We start from the raw sequence: 12,667 nt of genomic DNA on the forward strand, positions 1-12,667 counted from the left end.
TAGGGCATCATGACCACATGTGCTTGCACAGAAATCTTTCTCCTACAAACTTCATCATACATGTGTTGACATGGGTGAAATGGGTGCCAGAAGAGAGATTTTTAGTTTTTTTTTTGACATAAGACTCATTTTACTGAAGTTACAGATTCTCTCTCCAGGAGGAATGCAAGTAAGCATACACATGAAAAATTTCCCTCCCATTTCAAGGATTCATGGGCTTCCTGAAACTCATCTGTAGACCCCAAGCAAAGAGTGTCTACTCTAGAACAAATATTGCAGACCTTGGAGATGGAAGTCAGGGATAGGGTAATCCAAAAAAAATGAGATGATGGCTGAGTATATTTCCCTTTAGTCGCTCTCTGGAGCCAGACTACATGGTTCAAATCCTGGCTCTATATCTGCCCCCCTCAGCCCCCCAGTTATAGCACACGAGGCAACTGACTTTCCCTTCTGTGGCATAGTTCCACATTTCTAAATTGGGGATAATGACACAGGTATGGTTACTGTGAGGAATGATGAGTGAATATGTGTAAAGTCCTTACCTGGCACATAAAGGTTGGCTGACACTATTATTTTATTCCCTATCTTAATGGATGATGTCACCGTCTGCCGCTTACCCAGCCAGTCTTGCTTGGCGTTATCACTGAAGTTCTTACTCTTCCATACCTGCTGTATTTGTTAAATAGAATAAAGCTCCATGAGGATTGATTTTAACCTTGTAGGCACTGTGTTTCATACAGAGTGCACACTTAACAAAAATGTGTAGAAAAAAATTAGTTTGTGGAATGAATTTTACTAGGCCTCTCTAAATGTCCCTCTAATCTTTCCCTATTTACACCTTCATCGCCACTGCTTTATTCAGAACCTCATCGTTACTTACCAGGATTCTCAAAACAGCCATTGCCTACCAAAGCATTTCTGAAAACTGCCTACAGAATAGAATCACCGGGGGGATTTGAACTACAGACTCCTGGCTCCTATGAGATGTATAGGATCAGCTCTGAAGTGACAGTACTGAGGAAAGTAGATACTTTCAAAAGTTTCTCAAGTGATTCTTAAATAATGCTAGTTTTTGGAACTACTTGCTGGATATTAAGAAGTCTAAATTCCTTATCCTTTCATGAAAGACCCCTTACCGTTCACTCCTGTCTCTATATTTCCCCCAGGATTGCCCGCCACTCCCCCAAATGCATCCTACACTCCAACCATACGAAACACCTGCCCTATTCCTAGCGCCCCATCCTCTCATGGATGTGCTTGGTGCACTTCTGAACTTTGAAGGCAGAGGCCAATGTTTTGCTTATTTTGATTAAAGTCAGATGTTAAAGAGTATTCTATTTTCCAGATTCATATGCCTTAGTAATCTCCAACAAAGTCCCAGTTTTGGGTCTTAAACTTTTGGCTCATTGATAGAGCAAAGATGGTGTTCACCTGAATCAAATGTACTATTTTTGTCTTTCAATTTGAGATATAATTCCTATACCATAAAATTCATTCTACTAAAGTAGAAAATTCACTGATTTTTAGTATATTCACAAATTTTGAAAACCATCACCATTATCTAATTCTAGAACATTTTATCACCCCAAAAAGAAACCTCTTATACATGACAAATCACTTCCCATTCCTCATTCCCCACCCTCAAAGCCTTTGGCAACCACTAATCCATTTTTTGTCTCTATGGGTTTGCAATTCAGGACATTTCATATAAATGGAATCATACAATATGTGGCCATTTTGTGTCTGGCCTTCTTCCCTTAGTGTAATGTTTTCAAGGGTCATTCATGTTCTAGCATTATCAGTATTTCATTGTTTCAATGGACAAATAATATTAAATTCTATGGGTATACCATATTTTGTGTTTCCTTTCATCTAGTGATGGACATTTGAATTGTTTCCACCTTTTGGCCACTATGAATAATGTTATTATGAACATCATGTACAAGTTTTTGTGTGGGTATATGTTTGTGTTTCTCTTGGGTATATGCCTAGGAGTGGAACTGCCTGGCCACATGGTAACTCTATGTTTAACTTTCTCAGGAATTGCCAAACTGTGTTCAAAAGCAGTCCTGTCATTTTACATTCCCATCAGCAGTGTATGAGGGTTCCAATTTTTCCACATCCTTATGGACGCTTGTTATTTCTGATCTTTTTTTGGTTATAACCATCCTAGCAGATGTGAAGTGGTATCTCATTGTGGTTTTGATTTGCATTTCTCTAATAACTGATGATACGGAGCATCTTTTCATGTGCTTATTGGTCATTTGTAGATCTTCTTTGGAAAGTATTCAAATACTTTGCTAAATTTTAAATTGGGTTATCTGTCTTTTTATTTTAGAGTTGTAGGAGTTCTTGATATATTTTGAATACGCATTGCTAATCACATATAGGATTTGCAAATATTCTCTTCCATTCTGTGTGTTGTCCTTTTACTTTTTCAATAGTACCCTTTGAAGTACAAAAGTTTTTAATTTTGATGTAGTCTAATTTATTTTTCTTTTGTTGTTTGTGCTTTTGGTGTCACATCTAAGAAACCATTGTCTAATCTAAGGCTATGATGATTTTGCCTATGTTTTCTTTTAAGAATTTTTTAGTTTTAGCTCTTATGTTTAGGCCTTTGATCCATTTTGGGTTAATTTTTGTACATGTGTGAGGTAGGAGTTATTCATTCTTTTGCATGTGTAAGTGTACCAGCACCATTTATTGAAAGGACTATTGTTTCCCCGTTCAATGGTCTTGGCACTCTTGTCGAAAATCAGTTGGTCATAAATGTGGGGATTTATCTGGACACTCAATTCTATTTCTTCGATCTATGTCTAGCCTTATATTAGTACTACATTGTCTTGATTATGACAACTTTGTAGCAAATTTTGAAATTTGAGGTGTGAGTCCTCCAACTTTGTCTTTTTCAAAGTTTTTTTCACTATTCTGAGTCATTTGCATTTCCATATGAATTTTAGTATCACTTTTTCACTTTTTGCAAAAAAGGCAGCTAGGGTTTTGATAGGGATTGCACTGAATCTGTAAATAAATTTGAGGAGTATTGCCATATTAATAACATTAAGTCTTTGCATGAACATGGAATGTCTTTCTATTTATTTAGGTCTTCTTTAACCTATTTCAATAGTGATTTTTAGGATAAGTTTAAGTGTATAAGTTTTGCCCTTTTTCTGTTAAATTTGTTCCTAAATATTTTATTCTTTTTGATGCTACTGTAAATGGAATTGTTTTCTGAATTTTATTTTTGGATTGTTTATTGATACTGTATAGAAATATAATTGATTTTTTATGTTGATTTATCCTGAAACTTTGCAGAACTCATTTATTATTGGATTCCTTAGGATTTTCTATATACAAAATCAAGCCCTCTGTGAAACATGGGCTTTTAATTCACACAGGATTTTGGTTAACATGCGTTCTATATCATTAATTGCTTCATTATCTTGATCAAACTGATTAACTTGCATGAGAATAGTTTTCTTCACCTGTAAAATGACAATAGTAATTTCAAAATCCATAGCTGCTGTGAGGAATATATGTGCTTACACTAATGGTCAAATAGCCATTAGTTCAATGATTTAACACATGAATCATAAGAACAGGCTAAGAATTAATGAATCATTTTCTAAATCATTTTCTCAATCCTATTCACTTTTGGGGTATTTTAAGTTAGACACGGAGCTGAGAAAGAGTATATTAGATAATGTGAAGTCTTCAGGATGATTGGAACAACAAGAAATGAAACTTTACAGATAGATTGAAATTCTGTTTAAATACCTTACTAGATATAACGAATATTATTCTATGGGAACAAAGAAACTATTAAAGGGTATTGTTGGAGAATAATAAAATCAATGCAGAGGTATGTTGAAAGAGTGAGAAATTAGGAGTAGGGGGAAAAGATGGGAGGCTGTTATAAGAGATCAGTAAAGAATTGATGAAAACTTTAACTAAGCCAATTATCTGGGAAGACGAGGAAGAAATAAAATACTTTGGAAATATTTAGTATGTTTTGGTTGGAAGATAAAGATCATAACTTCCAGAATTCTGGATTGTAAACCATTAATTGAAAGAGAGATTACAAGAGGAGAAGAATGTTCGGGGACAATGATGCTTTCTTTCTTGGAAACGTTGCTTAAGGTACCTGCAGAGTATCCAGGTAGAAACATAGGCTAATAGGGTGATAGAGAATCAATTTGGAATTTAGGGGAGAGAGTTGAAGATTCCTGATACAAAATGCTAAAATTCACTTTTTTTGACAGCTTCTGGTCTTCACGTCTATCCTTCCTTAGCATAGATTCCATGGTTCATAATTATCGTCACTTCCTTGTAAATAACCTCAAACCTCAATTCTCTCTCTCTCTCGCAGTTGTCCCTCAAAAAAAAAAAAAAAAAAAACCCTCTAACCTAGTAAAACCTAACTCTTTGCATTCCTCACATGTGTACCTGAGACCTCTTTCTCCCTTAACCTTTCTTCTACTCCAGGCTGAACTGATTACTCTCCAGGACACCTGTTGTATTGGAACGTCTACCTGCTTTCTTCTTGGTTGGATCTTCTGTTTCTTGGATCATATATATTCTTCTTTCTTGATTTAAAAGAAAGTGCATGGAGGGGCCGGCCCGGTGACTTAGCGGCTAAGTGCGCGTGCTCTGCTACTGGCAGCCCTGTTTGGACCCCGGGCGCGCACCAACACACCGCTTGTCCGGCCATGCTGAGGCCGCGTCCCACATACAGCAACTGGAAGGATGTGCAACTATGACATACAACTTTCCACTGGGGTTTTGGGGAAGGAAAAAAAGGAGGAGGATTGGCAATAAATGTTAGCTCAGAGCCGGTCTTCCTCGGCAAAAAGAGGAGGATTATCACGGATGTTAGCTCAGGGCTGATCTCCCTCACATAAAAAAAAAAAAAAGTGCATGGAAAGTGAATTTTTAAATCTTTGTTTGTGTGAAAATGACTATCTTACCACCATGATATTTTGACTCGGTTTAGAATTATAAGCTGAAAATCAGTTTCCCTCAGAATTTTGAAGGCATTTTAGGATTCTGGATTACAGTTGAAAAACCTGACATCATTCTGGTAACTGTTTCACTGTTTATGAGCTGTGGTTCTGCATTGAAGCGCTACTAAAGTTCATTTGAAGATCTTAGGATCTTTTCTTTATTCCTTGTCTTCTACAACTTGACATTGAAATGTGAATCTTTTAAAATTTATACTCTTGGGCATTTGGTGAGTCCTCTCAAACTGGAAACCCATTTTCAACAGTTTTGGGAAATTATCCTGTATTATTTGGTTGAAAATATCTTCCCCTCCATTTTCACATTTGTCTTTTCCTGAAACTCCTATAATATGGAAGAAAGACTTCTTTGAATGATCTTCTAATTATTTTATCTTTTTTTCCTATTGCCTTTTTATTATAATGTTTGAAAGATTATTTTGACTTTATCCTCCATTCATTTAGTTGGTTTTTTCCATACAGTTAATTCTACATTTTTTGACTATTTGTCATTTCAAAAGCTCTTTAATGTTTTTAAGATTTTTTAATACCATCTTATTCATTTTTATGGATGTAATATTTTTCTTATCTTTCTACTTATGTTAATTAGACTTTTAAAGTGATTATTTTTCTCTGTATATTATCTGTGATTTCCAAATTCTTTTTTCTCTTTGTTTATTTTATCTCTGACATTCATATTGAGGCTGACCCTCAATTTTGTTTGGCATGTATGATACTTATAAAACAACAGATTTCACGTTTTTTAAAAACTCAGTAATTTTGTTTGTTTTGAAAAATTGAAAGATCCTAGCCATACTAGGGCCATATTTTTTCCTGGTTGGGTAGACTGTCCATTTTGTTTATTTATTTATTTATTTTTGAGGAAGATTGGCTCTGAGCTAACATCTGTTGCCAATCTTCCTCCTTTTTTCTTTTTCCTCTCCCAAAAGCCCCGGTAGATAGTTGTATGTCATAGTTGTGCATCCTTCTAGTTGCTGTATGTGGGACACTGCCTCAGCATGGCTTGATGAGCGGTACATAGTTCCATGCCCAGGATCGGAACCAGCAAACCCCAGGCTGCTGAAGCGGAGCACGCAAACTTAACCACTACACTACCAGGCCGGCGCCTGAGACTGTCCATTTTAGATAGGACATGTATTCTACTGGCATCCTGTTTTATTCATTTATCTGTCAGGCTGCATAGGCATTTAGGTAGACTACTTTCTTCACACTCCTCTGTCACTTATATGTCTCCAGTCCACTCAGAAATCCTCTGACTTATACTTTTGGACACAAGGCTTATTTTTTAAAGGTAAAATATTTGCTCTGTTTTTCTTTCATTAAATCCTTTCCTGTTATTAAATCCTTTTGTAATGTAGTTGCTCTTTTAACAAGATGGTGAGAACAAGTTTTATGACCATTGATATCCACCAAAGACAGGTTATTATTTGATATGCTCCAAAGACACTCATTAGTAGGGATAATTTAGAGTGTTCTATCTCATAAATCTACTCTAGTACAAATTAAAGAAAATTTAAAGCTCTAAGTTTCTCATGTATCATTTTGTGAGGTTTGAGTCAATTAACACTTTCTAAAGCTAGGGTTCTCTTTTTATATGTGGGTATTGTGACTTAATTAAATGTTGATAACTTGGTGTTTATTTATAATAAGGTAAATGAATTTTTTCTTTAGTTTTTTTAATGAAAGAATTGATATAATTCAATAAATGCCTATCATGGTTAAATAAAATAATATGCCACGTCTTATGGGAAGACCACTTGGCTGAAAGTCACAGGACCTAGAGTTTTGTTCATTGACTCATCGTTCAACCACAAATATTGATTGAGCATGTACTATGTATTAACCACTCTTCAAGGTGCTGTAAGCAATCAGTCAATCAAATAGTTAAAATGTCCGTTTTCAGGGAGCTTGTAACATAGTAGAGAGGAAATAGGTAGGAAACCACACAAACAAATAAGTTTTTTAACTTATGTTAACTTCATGACTTTGGGAAAATCATTTTATATTTCTGAGACTCAGTTTGTCTATGTGTAAAATTAGAATGTTGAACTCTAATTTTCCCTCACATCTATAAGTTAATGTTCTGCTTTAGATTTTAATTTGTTTTTAATCATCTAAGAAAGAGTCTTGACTGAGTCTGGATGTTGCATATGGGTAACATATAGTGGAAAAAATAACCTCTTGGTGTGGTTTGTCTAAGAAGGTATCTTGAGGAACAGAAGAGTCACATATCGATTTTTAAAATGTCTGAGACTGTATGATGGAAATAGCTTTCTATTTCTTTAGGGATATTCCATGTTTTAAGAAAATATAAGAAAGAAACATTTACTGTATGCCATTCATTCAACCATTCGATACATATATTTTGGCACCTATTATGTGCTGGGCATTGGGAATAGGGTTTAATAAAAGAGAAATTTTTTGTCTTTATTAAATCTACATTTTTAGATAGGAAGATTTTTCCATAATCATAAACGAGTAAATGACATTTCAGTTAGTGATAAGTGCTATGAAGAAAAATAAAGTAGGGTAGAAAATTAGAAAGCAATGGAGGAAGAGAGGGGTTTATTTGATATAGAGTACCAGGGAGGACCTTCTGAGGAGGTAATTGTAAACTTGCCAGGTAAAATACAGGAAGACCAATAAAATTTGAATTTTAGATAAATGACAAATAACTTTTTAGTATAAGTATGTTCCATGCAATACTTGAGACATAATTAGAGTATAAAATTCATTGTTTATCTGGAATTCCAATTTAACTGGGTAGCTTGCATTTTTATTTTCTAATCTGGCAACCTTGCATTTGAGCCAAGATCTGAAACTAGTGAGGAAACTGTCTATGTATTTGATCTAGAGGGATAGATTTCAAGATAAAAGAAACAGCAAGTTCAAGTCTTCAGGTAGGGATGAACAAGACTGTTCAAGAAATAGCAGGAGAGTCAACGTCGCTGGGTTGGATTGAGCGAGGAGGTGAATGGCTGTCCTTGGTGAAGACAGAGGCAGAAGTCATGTCATACAGGTCCAGTAAGCCACTGTAAATAATTTGGATTTCACTTGATGGACAGCCATTGGAAAGTATTGGGTGAGGAATGATGAGATCTAATTTAAGTTTAAAGAGACCACTTTGGCTGCTATATGAACAGACTATATATGCTGATGATGAAGTGAGAAGACTTGTTGGGAGGCTAATGAAACAGACCATGCCAGAGATGATGGTTTGGAACACAGCGCTAGCAGTGGGGATGGTGCACAGAGATCTGAACTGGGTTATATTTTCAAGGAAGAGGCACAAGATTTGCTGTAAGTTGTGGGGTATGTGAGAAAGACAAATCAGGGATGCGATCTTCATCTTTGGCCTGAGCAACAGGATAATTGATTGTAAGTAAGTTTGATGACACTTAAAGGCAAGTAAATAAAATTTTCTTAAGCAGTTGTTTATTGATAAAACACACACAAACACACACACTTCCCCTTGCACATTCCTCGCCAGGGTTATCAAATGAAGTTATTGTTCTACAGCATCATTATCATCGTCATTATCACCATTTCATGTGCTTATTATGGAGGCAACATGACTAGCCCATTATATCTATTACTCAGTTAATTATCACAACAAGTCTATGACAGAGGTACTATTGTTATAAGCATTCTCATATTACTGATGGGAAAGTGAAGCCACAGAGATTAAATAACTTGCCCCAAGGGACACAACTAGGAAATGGCAAAGTGTGGCTCTAAAGACAACCTGGCAGACTCCAAGACACTTTCACTTAACAACTGAGTTTTGCAAAAACGAAGAAAGGGAAAAAAAGATGTTTTGAATCATTTTGAATATTAAAAAAAGTATTCATTCTTTTAGACTTATATTCAAGAATTCCGAAATAAACTTAAAATTTTTAATAAGAAAAGTAAGGAGTAATAGTAAAAAAAACTTCACTAAGTGACAAAAAAGATGATTTGGGGAATTTAAGATCAAGTCTTTGTTCTTGGATGAAATGATAAGGAAGTCAATTTTTCAAATTAATTTATAGTTTAATTCCCATCAAAATCATATATGATATATATACACGCACATATATGTATGCATTTACATATACATATATATGTCTATACATGTATAGACATATATATACACACATATATGTACGTGTGTGTGTGTATGTATACATACAAAATATGTGCTTATTAGTGTTATTTCAACAAATCATAAAACAGATAAACCACAATCTAACTTGATCAAAAATAAAAGGAGAAAGCACAAATATAAAATAGAGGAAATAAAAGTATTAATAATGAGAAACAATGGAGATTGGGAAACTCATAAGAGACTAGTTTTTTTCCCCAAATCTACTCACAAATATCTGAAAATGCTGTTGATATAGAAAGATTATCAAGATATGTGTTTACTGATGAAAACAAGGTGAGGGACTGGAAAAAATTAGACTATAATTTTTTGCGTGTAAAAAGGTAGAAAACAAGATTGTATATTCATATTCACTTTTATTTGCATAAAGAAACTCTAAAAAGATATACCGGATGCTCATAAATGTTGTACCTGGGTGAGGGACAGAGATGGTAGGGAGACTTTCTACTATATTGCTTTCATATTGAACAATGTGAATGAATTACCAATCAAAAATTTTAAAAAATAATACTAACTACCTATATTTTGGAAACTGAAAGGCAATTACTTCTGTGGTGAAAAAGGCATGCTTTGAGCACTGACCATACAAAATTTGACTAGTTTTACTACAAAGCTGCTTTGGTTGGGAAGCATATGGTTTTGATCAAATAAATCTCTGGATGATTTTTATAAGTCTTTCATCACCTATTGATTCTGAAAAAAAATCCCTTTGACATCATAGTCTATGTTTGGTCCAATTCCATATTACTAGCTTGATTTTGTTTCTCATAGTCTCTAAAGCAATTTGCTTCCACGCCTAAGCAGGATTTCAGTTCAGAGATAAAATAGAAAAATTATTAACTAAATCTGATGCATTATTTATTCTGTTCTGCTTCTTACTCTCTGAATCTACAGTTCTGTGTTCAAATTATTAAAAAAAAGGAATATAAATGTTTCTAAGCTTAATGCTTTGAACACTGGATTTTAAGATGGTTTCACATATTTAATAATCTTTTCTACTCCATAAAGAGCTGCAAAATAGTTTGAATGGATTTTAACAAACTTGATCACATTGTTCTCCTCCAGAGCTATTATATTTTGCATAATTCTCCCTATAATTCTGATATCTGACTAGTATCTGTAATTTACTCAGGATAATTTCCCTTTCATACATTTTTATTGACACTATATTTTTATCTTATGTCCTCTCGTTTTAGTTTGTCAATACTTTAGCCAAATTTGGAGATTATATATCTTATTTATTTTTATTTTTATTTTCCATTCAATGAAAGATGATAATTTTGTAGATTTTTATTTTTAATTTCTTGCAACCTTATAGCATCACCATTAGAGTTGTTTCTTTCCTTGAATAACAGACAAATCATTCTTTATTATGTTCCAAACCCTTCTTTCCTATAGAAAAGCTCCTATAGGGCTTCTTTTTCCTCAACTCTTATTTCCAACATTTTAGCTCATAATGCTTCTAAATTTCATCTGAGGGTAACACATTCACTACTTCCTGAAAGCTGATAACATCTGTGAGACATGGGAAAAACTCTAAGTAGTTGATTAAATAGACAGAAAGAGCTATTTCTATTAAGGAAGTGAATTCTACAGTTCATTTCAAATACTGATGGCATTATAAGTCTTCTCTGCTTAATATTAGGGATGGCCTAAAAATTGTTTTTAGATGTTACAACATAAATTGCCTTTATGAGACCTCTCTTTTCTGCGGAAAGTATAGGATCCCAGTGGTTTTTATCTTGCATAGATACTATGAGGATCATGATGAAATAAGGTTTTGGTAACTATGATTTCTGAGAAATTTGTCTCTATTGAAAGAAAATGTAGTGAGATCATTTAAGGAAATACTTAGAGTGTTTGGATTCGGCCTATATAGTTGCCATAAAAGAGACAGATATAAAGCATGGTGTGAGTGTTAGAGGCATCTCTGCTATAGTGGAAGAAAAAGATGTCAGGGGAAGCTTTGCAGAGAAGGTGACTTGAAGGGATCATAAAGGGATGTAGAGAAGTTTGTCAAGGGAGAGGGTGTGAAGGGCAACACAGCACAGACAGAGGAAAGCATTGTGTCTAAAAACATGGCAGCATGAGACACTCTGGTATATTGGGGCAAATGGATAGAACTACGATGAGGTGCTGGGGAGAATAATTGAAGATGAATTCAGACACATAAAGGACAAATCAAAGAGGTCCTTATAATCCATTCTAAAGATTATTTAAAGTATTTTTTCTAACCATTCTTTTGATAAATAAAAATAATAGTAAATTTGTGTAAACTTTAACCTTGACTGGGATTTATACCATTTTAGAGAAACAACTAACTCTGTAATAGAGTCTACAGTGTAGACAATGAAGAAAAAGAGAGGACATGCCATTTGAAAGAGTTATGTCCATTAGAGTGTCCGCTTTCTCACCTTCCGTTCACTTCTCCAATTGTAATTTGTCTCTGCCTCCACTACATCATCACAATCATTTAGGTCACTGTTTTAGACTGAATGTTTGTGCCCCCCCCAAAATTTACAATTGATGGTATTAGAAGGTGGGGCCTTCGGGAGGTAATTAGGTCATGAGGGTGGAGTCCTCATGGATGAGATTAGTGTCTTTGTACAAAGAGACATGAGAGAGCTTACTTCTACTCTCTGCTCTCTGCCATGCAAAGAAGCCAGAAGATGTCCATGTGCAGACCAGGAAAAGGGCCCTCACAAGAACCCAACCATGCTGGCCTCCTGATCTTGTTTTCCCAGCCTGCAGAACTGTGAGATCTAAATGTTTGTTGTTTAAGGCATCAGTCTATGGTAATTTGTTATAGCAGCCCAGACTGATTAAGAGAGTTACCGATAGCCTTTATTTAGAAATTATAAATGTAAATTATAATTAAATTTAATATTATATCATTTTAATTATAATTTATAAATTATAAAATTATACATTTCAGCCCTGTTCTTCTTAGGTCATTTGGGAGCATTTAACATCATCTACCACTAACTACTCCTTTAAACTCTCTCTTCCCACGTCTTCCCAAGTGCCCCACTTCCCTGATTTTTCTTGTTTCTCTGGTCCCTCATTTCAGGCTACTTTGAGAGCCCCTATTTTATTCAACCTTTTAATTTTGATCTTCTTGGGGTTCTATGTCTTTTTCTCTGTTTACCACACCATCTCTATTGGGGCAAGTCTGTTCACTTCTATGATTTCAATTACAGTTAATATCTGTAAGCAGATGATTTCCAAATCTTTATCTCTACCAAAAATTTCCCTCTTGAGATTCAGATTAGCATATTTTTTATCAACATTTCTACTTGGACATTGAATACTTTAGGCTCAACATGATCAAACATGAAGCCATCATTTTCCTCCCCATATCTATTCTCTTGCTTTTATCAGAAATGTTCTGTCTTTCCACTCAGCTGTTCAAGCCTAAAAACTGCATGAAAGTTAAGATTCTTTTTCTTACGCTCTACAGCTGTGCCTATTGTTTATACCTCTTAAATGTTTACCCAGTCTCTTC

The sequence above is a fragment of the Diceros bicornis genome, chromosome 12 (assembly GCF_020826845.1).
Source record: "Diceros bicornis minor isolate mBicDic1 chromosome 12, mDicBic1.mat.cur, whole genome shotgun sequence".
In the NCBI taxonomy this organism is placed as follows: domain Eukaryota; kingdom Metazoa; phylum Chordata; class Mammalia; order Perissodactyla; family Rhinocerotidae; genus Diceros; species Diceros bicornis.